At 36.9% G+C, this 12135-nt stretch overlaps 1 protein-coding gene across 1 annotated transcript in view; it reads right to left on the bottom strand.

Annotated features, from left to right (window-relative positions):
- The window catches only part of CCDC102B (coiled-coil domain containing 102B), a 188768-nt gene extending 188067 nt beyond the window's left edge, over positions 1 to 701 (bottom strand). The window contains exon 1 of the mRNA XM_075744533.1: positions 609 to 701. The gene's annotated coding sequence lies outside the window, so the exon portion shown is untranslated. The remainder of the gene's footprint in view (positions 1 to 608) is intronic.
- Positions 702 to 12135: the final 11434 nt, after the last annotated feature.

Below are 12135 nucleotides of genomic sequence, written 5' to 3'. Positions count from 1 at the left end.
TCTGAAAGAAGTTAGGATTATACAACACATTAGTAGAATTTATGAAAATAGAAACCCTGTGGAAACACTGTTTTCTACCAAAAAAGAAAACCCTACAATATGAACTGCTGCAAACTCATAATAGTATTCTCATGACACTTACGTTCGTAATACCAATAATGATTAAAATTTACCAAAGCTTTACCAGTTTATCCTATTGTAGATGCATTTCACATCATGACTTAAAGGTTTTCAGTATTGAAACAGGATAATCCTTGAATTTTCTGCATTTATACTAATTTCTTAATCAAAAATAAAGAACCATTTAACAAACTGCACTTTTTGAAAATTTTGAAAACTTACCTGGTTAAAGTAAGTAAGAATCCTACTATATCTGAAAAACAAGTTATGTTTAATGGGTTGTTAGAATTAACACTACCCAATAGTAGTGAGAAGGACAGAAGAGAAAAATCTAGCTAGATCTAACTTAGCCACATACTTCAAATACTATCTGCTTTCTGATTTTCAATACTTTTACTTGGTATTTCAGACTGTTTTCCTCCCATACTTTGTCCCTGAAGAGAAATATAAAAATTAAACAGTAAACCCACAAGCTTAAGACCCCTTACCCTCTGGGTTTGCTATGCTCCTCTTGCTTCTCAGTGTTACAGACACATGTGTAAACAAGAGAGTTTCCTGCATCCTTTTCTCATCTGCACAGTACTGGGTCTTGGCCAACGGGATTATTTACAGCATTAAGGCCACTCCACAGTAATTTGAAAAAAGATTTTCATTGGTCAGGCTTTATCAAAACTAAACTCACATTTTTCTTTCAAGTTCAAGTAATTTATCCAAAACAGAACGTTTTGCCATATTGTTCTTCACTAAGTACTGCTTTATTCAGGTTTTATTTCTCCCTCCTTTTCTAAACTGAGGACTGTAACCCTAGTCCCCAAAATATTTTCTATAAGCTTAAATTAATTTTCTAATCACAGTAGTTAAGCACAGGTACTAGTCTCTTCCAAGCTGGATAGATTCTTATGCCACTACTTGCTCTTAGTATACCTCCTGAGTTTTAAACATTCTATAATAAGATTAGTTTTTCCCTCTGTATGACTACATCTAGCTAATACATGTGTTTTCATAATTGACTCTGTGATTAGCCAGAGGCTGTTGGACATTATTATGAAAAATTGTAGTATCTCAGATTACCTGAGATCTGAAAAGAACATGGTGAGGAAAGGTAAAAAGATGTACATTTTACAAAGCTCATTTCTGGAAAATGAAGTACCTTTGCATTAAAATTTAGAGTTATAGTATTAAAATAGGAGGTAAGAAGTATTTCTTTAAAGAATATAAGCTCAAACATTTTTCTAACTGACATGTGGCAAAGCATGACACCACTGTCCCAAAACTGATATCACAGGCCACCTAAATGGCAGGTCCTTAAGGCATAACACTGATCTAGTTAGACACAACTGAAATGATTTGCCATAGCTCTGAAAAGATAAGTATTTCTAATTTAAAAAAAACCTCATCATGTATAGAATAGTGACAATTCCTATGTCATGATCTCAGACTGATAAGCCAGAATTCCTTACTCATAGCTTTAAGGACCATATCTTTACTTCTTTACTAACATCTCACCATCTTTTAACAGCAGTATAGCAGGTAGTCTTTTCATCATGAATAGTAGCTACAGGACTCTTAACTTAAATAAGGGAATTGTCTGATACTACGATTATTTTTTTTTTAATTTATTTTAAGGAAATAAACAAGCAAAATCTCCCACTCCCATTAATTACATGGGCACTATATGACTTCCATGACTCACAAAATCTATTCCATTGCCAGGAGAAAAAAGGCATTCAGTAAAAAAGGTGAAAAATCCTTAGATATTTCTATTAAAAAACAAAACAAAACACCAAACCAACCAAAAAACCTCCTCAAAACCCAGAAACCACAAGAACGAACCCCACAACCAAAAAACCAAAATAAAGCAAGAAAAAAGCCACAAACCAAAACAAAAAACCCAACCCGCACACACCCAAAATCCAAAGGAAAAAAAAAAACCCCACAAAAAACCTCACACAAAGCAACCACAAACCAAAGCAAAAACCCCAAAATAAATTAACCCCCCCAAAAAAAACCCCAAACACCACGTCTGTATCAAATTAAACCCCCCAAAAACCCCAAAAAAACGAAATCCAAACAATAAAATAATAAGACAACAGCTATTTTATGTATCTTCCATGGTTTCTGGAGCAACTACATATATCTCCTCTCCCACTAGATGAGGTAACTACACTCCATCATCCCTACTGTAGGAATTCAATTCATATTTTAAAAATCAAGTTATGTACATATCATAACTTACATGGTACGTTAGTCCTTTGTAACTAATGATATTTCAACCCAATTATAAGATACAGAACTCACTTTCCACCATTCTTCACTTACTACAATCTCTGAATGCATCCAAGAAGCTTGTTCCACTACCCGTATAAATTCTCAGTTTCTAAAGAAATTGATGCATGTTCTTTTTATCTTAGAGGACATTAAATAACTTTGATCACAATGGAAAATATCTTCACAAGTTACAGAGCTTCACAGAGAATTTATTATTCAAGAATAAAAAAAATAAAAAATAAAAAAAAGAAAAGAAGTGTCAGTACACCATGTGAAGGAAGTAGTACTGTTGGAAGTACTGCTAAGTATTCTTTGCCACTGATGTCTTAAAATCTTCAAAGCCTCTTTTTCAGTTCTTTTCTCCTGGACATCCATTTTTTTAAAAAAGGACCACTGTCCTTAACTTCTTTTTGGGAAGGAAAGCCATACTTTTCAGGAAAAGAGGCACAAAATGCAATTATAATTTTACAATAGTAAAGCTATGACCAAAACTCTGGTTATATTCTGTTGCACTCTCTAGTAATCACCAGTTCTTGAAGGAATCTTTATCTTATACCATTGTTAAAGATGCATTCAAATTTAATGAAAAAAATTACACTGCAAATCTGGGAAGTTACCATGCAAAATTGTATGGACCAAACTATGCAGATGATGTATTTTATAAACTTTCATGAAATATATCATCAACTTTGATAAGAGAATCAAATTTAAAACAAAACCAAAAAACCCCAAGAAAACCAAAACATTTTCATTATAAATAAGGTTGTGGATTGCTTCATGATGCTAACGAACTGCTAGGGAAAGGTAGCAAGGAACCTGACACATCTATGGTGAGAGATTTGATAAGCAATTTTAAATGTTTATTAAAAAAAAAAAAAAGTGGAATATTTAGCTATTTTTAATTTTTTTAGTTGCAAATATAGCCTTCCTTTTCAGTTTCAGATAGGATGTTAGGCCTATCACTGTAATAATTACAGAACAGATGTTGCCAATATGCTAGCTTGGTAACTCATACGGAGCTGAATTGCCTTCCGAGAAATTTCCAGGTACGTAAATAATTCTTATTAAGTTCATACTAAGATCATTCATAAGCTCATCAAGAGAATGAGATAATGGTCATTATTTCTGTAAGAAAACTATACTGAGAAAATATGATAAAGACTGTAGGCAGCATCGATAATCTAGAACATATGTTTTGATACATGACACCAGCTGTCAAATGGACTGTTGCACCCCTGACTAGCGTGGGATAGACTCCCTTCACTTTGAGTACATTCAAAATTTGGCAGCATGCCTGACCTGCTTTTTCAGGATCCACAGAGAAGCTTTAACAGAACATGAAAGCCAAATTTTGAATTTTTAAATGTCAAGACCCATCCCTCTGAGATCACAAAGGAAGAGACTCAATCCTTTTCATGATTACTGAGCCAATGAAGAAGATTATTTAAATTTGTCTCAGAGGAGAAAGTTACAGCAAGTCCTTTTAAAACACACAAGTTCACAATATTTACTATATTGATGCAATTTCCTTAGCAGATATAAGAAATTAAATCGCATTATTGTTCAAGCCAGAAACAATAAAGCACTTCAAGCACAAATAGCAATAAATTGGAACATTCCTATTAACTAAACTGGAAAATAGAGAGGGATATGAAGCACTAAAATTGTAACCTTTGAAATGGGGCTTCCGCAAGTATTCTCAAAAGGACACATAAATATGTTAGTTCTGTGTTGATTAAACTTGTTTTTAATCTATTATTTCATATTATTCCATACAATTTCATACAAGCGAAGCAATGAACATCACAGTGCATTTGAAACGTAAGGACAGAAGGTCATCCTTTACTATACCATAACCCCAGACATACCACCTTAGGAGTTGAAAATAAATAGAAGACAATTGACAGTAGAAGGTACCTTCAAGACATGAGGAGGAAGAAATAAAAAATTCATATCATTTTTGATCTTTGCAGCAGCAGAGCTCAAATTTACACAACAAAAAAGCAAGCTTATGAAGATATGATAAATCAATAATCAAATCCACTAAAAAGGAGACACCACCAAACCTTATACATAGACTAGTCAGTGTGGAAATACATGGTGCAGTTCTGTTTCTTTGATATACAGACTAGGAAGAAGACACAATTAGTATAATTCTTCTCTAGAATTGCTCTCTAAAATTAGAAATTCAGAAGAGGGATAACATTGCGCCCCCCTCCCTGCCCCCTCCCCAGTTTCTTCTAAGTACTAGCATGTACTAAGCAAGCAGTCATAATAAAGTTTTGTTTCTATAGCTTTTTAAATCAGTAGTATTAATCTGACGTTATCCATTAATGATACTCACCTAAAAACTTAAGTGGTGATCTTTGAACAAAATAATCATCACATAACAAGGGTATTTGTCATAAAACCTTCAAAGCAGGCAACAATATGTTACACACAGGCATAACAGGATTACATGAATGAAACCACTTATGCATTTAACACCTCTCTCCTACCTAAGTAACTTCATAGAATCATAAAATTAGAGAATGGTTTGGGTTGGAAGGAAACTCAAAGATCATCTAGTTCCAACCCCCCTGCTGCCATGGACAGGGACACACTCCACTAGACCAGGTTGCCCAAAGCCCCATCCAACCTAGTCTTAAACACTTCCAGGGATGGGGCATCCACAACCTCTCTGGGCAACCTGTTCCAGTACCTCACCACTCTCACAGTAAAGAATTTCTTTCTAACATCTAATCTAAATTGACCCTCCTTCAGCTTAAACCGATTACCCCTTGTCCTGTCACTACATTCCCTGATAAACAGTCCCTCTCCAGCTTTCCTGTAGGCCCCTTCAGGTACTGGAAGGCTGCTCTAAGGTCTCCCTGGAGCTGCCTTTTCTCCAGGCTGAACAACCCAAACTCTCTCAGCCTGTCCTCATAGGAGAGGTGCTCCAGCCCTCTGATCAGCTTCGTGGCCCTCCTCTGGACTCACTCCAACAGCTCCATGTCTCTCCTGTACTGGGGCCCCCAGAGCTGGACACAGTACTCCAGGTGGGGTCTCACAAGAGCAGAGTAGAGGGGCAGGATCACCTCCCTCAACCTGCTGGTCAGGCCTCTTTTGATGCAGCCCAGGACACGGTTGGCTTTCTGGGCTGCAAGCGCACACTGCCGGCTCATGTTGAGCTTCTCATCAATCAATAACCCCAAGTCCTTCTCCTCAGGGCTGCTCTCAATCCATTCCTCACCCAGCCTGTAGTTGTGCTTGGGATTGCCCCAACCCACATGTGCAGGACCTTGCACTTGGCCTTGTTGAACTTCATGCGGTTCGCATGGGCCCACCTCTCCAGCCTGTCAAGGTCCCTCTGGATGGCGTCTCTTCCCTCCATCGTGTCAACCACACCACACAGCTTGGTGTTGTCGGCAAACTTGCTGAGGGTGCACTCGATGCCACTGTCCATGTCACCGACAAAGATGTTAAACAGTGCCGGTCCCAGTACCGACCCCTGAGGAACGCCACTCGTCAACATTCTCCACTTGGACATTGAGCCGTTGACCACAACTCTTTGAATGCGACCATCCAGCCAATTCCTTATCCACCGAGTGGTCCATCCATCGAATCCATGAGACAAGGATGTCATGCGGGACAGTGTCAAATGCCTTGCACAAGTCCAGGTAGATGATGTCAATTGCCCTTCCCTTGTCCACCAACGCTGTTAAACCCATCATAGAAGGCCACCAAATTTGTCAAGCATGATTTGCCCTTAGCAAAGCTGTGGTGGCTGTCACCAATCACCTCCTTATTTTCCATGTGCCTTTAACTTCTTTAAAACAGAATGCAAAATTTATAAGCAACACCAAACAACAATATCTTGAAAAAACTGTTTTATTCTGTCATAGTCATAAAGCATAACAGGAAGAAGTTTATCTAGAGGTAATATTTTGCTCAGCTTGTTAGTTCAATTCTGACTTCACCTGTGCAAGTGAAATTGATTCACAAGTACAAACAGTTACAGCAGACAGATGTGGACAATTTATCTTGTACATATCTGTGCTGCTGATTGAAGTTCTTTGTTTATTAGAAGTGAAACAGGAGCAAACTACATATTACATTTTACTGCTGTTAGGCTATTCAATACTTCATAGCAAAGTTGTGATCAAATTACGTTTGTTGTTAGAGATTCAGTTTAAACATGTTTCACTCTCTGCTTTTTATTACGCCATTTTAGTGAAAATTAACACGTAACACCTGAAACTGGATTGCTCATTATAAACAAGTATACTTCAACAGGCCTCAGCTTGGTAGAACTGCCACTGATTTCCAATATCTAGAAATATAAACACAGCAAGTTATAACATAGGCTTTAAATTTGAAGATTCCTGTGCCTTGGAAGTTATTCCCACATGGCAGCAGAATTTGAGTGTTTTATGTTTAAAAATAAAAATCAAGAGAAGATACTTCAGTTATATCAACTGTTTCTGATTTTATTCCAGGTGTCTCCTGACCAGTTGATGGTTATTTTTAAAAGAAGTTATGGAATCTGCAAGAGGACAGCACTCCAGCAATTTTAAGATGAGAAACTGAAATAAAAATGGGAGAAGAATTTTGTGATATTCATATTATTTTCTATTGAATGCCTAGAGAAATGTTTCCCCTTTCCATACATTATAAATAACTCAGCAAGATAGTTTCCAAATAAAATCACAATAAAAATATAATTAAAATTTCCTGGTCATCTGATGAAGAAAACACTAATAAAACTTCATAATTCATATTTATGACTACAGTTTACTGTTGAAAGAATGTAATGTTGAAATAGCAGCAAATACTTTAGAAGAATTTTAAATGGAATAAAATTAGGAATAAATTAAGCAGTTTCTTTTTTATGAAGGAAAAAAATTGTTTCTAGTTTGATATTTCAATACGAAAAACTAAAAAGAGTTGAGTCCGAGATATGTTTTTTCTTGCTCTTCAGTGTCACCTGAGTGTATGGGGAGGCCACCTTGCCAAACCTTTCATTCACTGCACGCAGCTGTGATACTGCTGTGAATTCTAGATTTGTTCACTAATGCACTGATTAGAAAGACATGCATATGTAGGTGCAAAGAAGACAGAGACTTAGCACAGTTTTTCGTTTCCTTACCTTCAAACACAATAACCTGACATAGAATGAATCAGTACTAATCAACACATTCCTATAAAAGAAATCAAGTAATCTTTACGTATATTTCTGATGAAAAAGGTGAAAAATCCCACACTATAATAAAACCCATGAAGCCTCACATTTTTAGGGAAAATATATTTCTTTATGAATCATTCATATGCTCAGATATCTCAGTTTGTTTTCCTCAGATATCAATTATAAAATAAATGTATTTTTTTTTTTAAAAGGCTGACAAATACTGCAATGAAGTGTACAAGAAGTATGTGTATCTTCCACATCACATTGGGAAGACTGCAGGATGAGATGCTACTTTGCATCTTTAGAATATGACTGCTGTTAATAAGCACAGCAGCTTTAGAAACAACCTTTTCTTTCTCCCGCTCCCATAACCTAAGAATAATAGTACCTCCCACAAGAATACTTCTGCTGTATACAGGGAATTGTAACAGCAATGCAATGCAACTAGTATTTCATCAGACCATACCTAAAGCAGGGAAGATGTCTAAATTCATATCATAAACACCGCCTAGCCCATTTTGAAAAAAAAAAAAATTATTTCCAAATTTCCACAGAAAATGAATAATTTTCCTTTTTAATCTAAAAATAGTTATTTCTTTTCCTAAGATAGCATTACTGCAGGTACTCAATATTCAAACAGCAACAGTGACTGCCACAAAAACTTTAGTCACTGTAAATACAGTTACTGAGTTAAAAAGTGATGGTTTATTCATTTTTACAAGCAACAATGTCTCTCTGGTTGTAGGGTTGCCATTCTCAATAATGAAAACATCTTGTATCTTCAGCATTTTAAGTGACAAAATTTGGCAAGATTGAAGGTTCTACAGTATTAATAAAAAGAATGTTTTCAGTAAAGTTTCTGAATATCTGGACTTCATCTGTATCTATTTCAGAAAAGAAACTATCATAATTAGGTCTTAAATCAGCAGATTGTAAGTAACACCCAAAGATGTGTTCCTGATTTTTTCCTGTAGTCGAAAATGAACACCAGTTGCATACTGATGTTGAGAATTAGGTCAACAGCAGTTAAAGAGACCATAAAAAGCATGAATGTATTTAAGATCTTGATCCACGCTCCTGTGGTGACTTTGATTAGGTCAGTTATCCTTACCCAGGATTAATCAAAATTAGAACCCAGATCACATTTATATGTAGAAAGTCAAGCATGAGTCTGTTTTTTGTTTTGGATAGGATCAAATCGTGGTTGTTTTTTTTTTTTTTTCTTTTTCACACACCAACATAACTAGAGCAATAGAATACTTTTATCTTTCTGCAGTTTTCTTTACTCAAGGCACCACTAAAGCATGATCAAAAATGTACTTCTTTTGGATAATTCAATAACCAATTTTAGTTAATAAGTAATTTCTCAGCAGTCTAATGAGAAACACAGGAAATTTTTCTTGCAAGCTTTTACTCTACTGTTTGTTAACCTACCTGTTATTGTTGCAAAAATTAATCACAGCTTCAAAACAAACATTATTAATCACCTAAGACTATTATATACAGCATAAGACATTACCACAAAGAGATACACAAACTACATCCAACAGTATTACTGAAGAGTATAAAAATAAAGAATGTATTGGTCTGGGCAGAGTGTCAGGCAAATGTATTGAATTAAAGTTGTGGAGCAAATCACTTTTCAGTTATGACAGCAGAAACAGTATTTGTGGAGGTATTCGTATGTTACAAATAAACTGCAAGTACTATGCCATACTATGTACTAGAAGTGATTGTAAAAGAGAGTTGACATTAATCTGAAGAGATCAATCTTCATTATAGTTTAAAGATTCTGCTTAATTTAATTCTTTTTTTCTATTCTTGGCAGCTTTCCATCATACTTAAGCACAGGAACGCCTAGCAGAAATGAAAAGATGAACTCTCCCAATATCCAAGATCCTTTCACAGATAAGCCAAAGAAATATCTTCTGCACTATTTAAGTTGACAAGAAAGCAAGAGAGAAACAGAATAAAAACTGTTCTGCAGAAACTTCGCCCATTAATGCAATTCTGACAGATAATGTGAGCAGCTACAAGGATCATTTTCAAAAATGTAAAATATTAATAACTTAATCCCTCATTTGAATATTTGGGATAGTTAAATGAAGGTGGGAATAACATATGGAAAATGTGTATGTGTGGAAACTAAAGCAAACCAACCAAATTTATGTATGAAAATATCTCTCAGTAAGGATCCCTTCACCCTTGCAGCAGCATCTTTATTTGTATTCTGAAAAAAAAAAAAAAAAAAAGTTTTGTCTTACAGTGCAAGCATCCGCTCAGAAAGTATTCTTTGGTGAGACTTTTCCATTCTTTGTTCTGTTCCATTCCTTGTCTAAAGAAAATCAGTGCTAGAATTGAGAGAGATCACTTTGTAACACAAATGAAGTTCTGTTCTCCACCCCTCATAATTTAGCTATGAAGACTCAGCTTTAATAATCACTAAAAACTGTGTTGTTGTAAATCAAAAACATGCTTCAAAAATATGGATTTGCAATGAGGAGAAATATGTGAGCAAATTCAGATATCAGAATTAGAAACAGAAACCAATACTAAACTAATTTAGTAACTCAAGCATGCTTAGATTACCGACAATTTTTTTTTTTTTTTTAGATGGGTGGTGTCTACCATCAGTCTGTCACAGTGACAAGCCTTAAATCTTTTAGCGCCTGATGAGTTCTAGTGTTCTACAAACAGGGCCTGAGAATTGAGGCCTGCCTAATACCTGAATAGGTGATCTACTTTTCACCTGTCAAAGTTGCTAGGATCAGCATCATTTTGACTGATTGCCTTAACCAAGTGTGAATTCATCTAGTGTCAGAAATTTAAGGTATAGTTGACATTTGCTAGGTAAAAATAGTCTTGAAAAATGTTGAAATAAATGAATTACAAAAAGTCTTATGGAAATGGTAAAGGAGATTTGTAATCATATCTGTGTATCTAGAACTTTTATCTACAAAGATCAAAGGATCTGTATAGAAAATGTTATAGAATTTTGCTGGTGATATGTCTCTGAAGATGCAGAAAAATTCAATATACAACTTCTTTTGCACCTTCCTGCTCAATTGTTTCTTTTTCTCTTCTCTGCCTGTCCTCAGAAAGAAGAAGACAGAAAGGTGGTAAGAAAGGAAAATACAAGAAGTTTTAAAAACAAAAAATTACCATTTTACCTGTCTGATATTTTGATGTATTATGTGATGTATTGTAAAAATTTAATTTACCACAATGAAAAGATTTAATGACAATAGGAATGCCTTATTTATTACAAATCAAAACTATGCAGTATCCCAGACCCTGGAGGCAGGAGAGAAAGTCTGGAGAAAGGAAGACTTTCCCTTGGTTGGGGAGGATTGCATTAAAGAACATCTACAAATCCATGGGCCCTGATGGGATGCACCCACGAGTGCTCAGGGACCTGGCAGATGTTATTGCTAAGCCACTCTCAAACATCTTTGAAAGGTCATGGAGAACAGGAGAGGTGCCTGAGGACTGGAGGAAACCCAATGTCACTCTGGTCTCCAAAAAGGGCAAGAAGGAGGACACAGGAAACTACAGACCAGTCAGCCTCACCTCCATCCCTGGAAAGGTGATGGAGCAGCTCATTCTGGGGGTCATCAATAAGCATGTGGAGGAAAAGAAGGTTATTGTCAGTGGTCAGCATGGATTCACTAAGGGGAAATCATGCCTGACTGATCTGATAGCCTTCTATGATGGCAAGACTGGCTGGTTGGATGAAGGCAGAGCAGTGGATGTTGTCTACTTTGTCTTCAGAAAGACTTTTGAACACAGTCTCTCATAACACCTTCATAAGCAAGCTTAGTAAGTGTGCATTGGATGAGTGGACAGTGAGGTGGATTGAGAACTGGCTGAATGGCAGAGCTCAGAGGGTTGTGATAAGCGGTGTAGAGTCTAGTTGGAGGCCTTCAGCTAGAGGTGCTCCCCAGGGATCAGTACTGGGCCAGGCCTTATTCAACATGTTCATCAATGACATGGATGAGAGGACAGAGTGTACCCTCAGCAAGTTTGCTGATGATACAAAACTGGGAGGAGTGGCTGATACACCAGAAGGCTGCGCTGCCATTCAATGAGTCCTGGACAGGCTAGAGAGCTGGGCGGAGAGGAACCTAATGAAATTCAACAAAGGCAAGTGTAGGGTCCTGCACCTAGGGAGGAATAACCCCAGGCACCAGGACAGGTTGGGGGTTGACCTGCTGGGAAGCAGCACTGCAGAGAAGGACCTGGGGGTCCTGGTCGACAGCAAGTTCAGCATGAGCCAGCAATGTGCCCTTGTGACCAAGAAGGCCAATGGTATCCTGGGGTGCATTAAGAACAAGGTGGCCAGCAGGTCGAGGGAGATTATTCTCCCCCTCTACTCTGCCCTGGTGAGGCCACATCTGGAGTTCTGTGTCCAGTTCTGGGCTCCCCAGTTCAAGACAGACAGGGAACTACTGGAGAGAGTCTAGCGGAGGGCTGCAAGGATGATTAGGGGACTGGAGCATCTCTGTATGAGGAAAGGCTGAGAGAGCTGGGTCTCTTTAGCCTAGAGAAGACTGAAAGGGGATCTCACCAATACTTAAAAA

Source organism: Balearica regulorum, chromosome 2 (assembly GCF_011004875.1).
Source record: "Balearica regulorum gibbericeps isolate bBalReg1 chromosome 2, bBalReg1.pri, whole genome shotgun sequence".
NCBI classification, from domain to species: Eukaryota; Metazoa; Chordata; class Aves; order Gruiformes; family Gruidae; genus Balearica; species Balearica regulorum.
The sequence above is the reverse complement of the archived record's forward strand: the minus strand, read 5'-3'. Positions and strand labels throughout refer to the sequence as shown.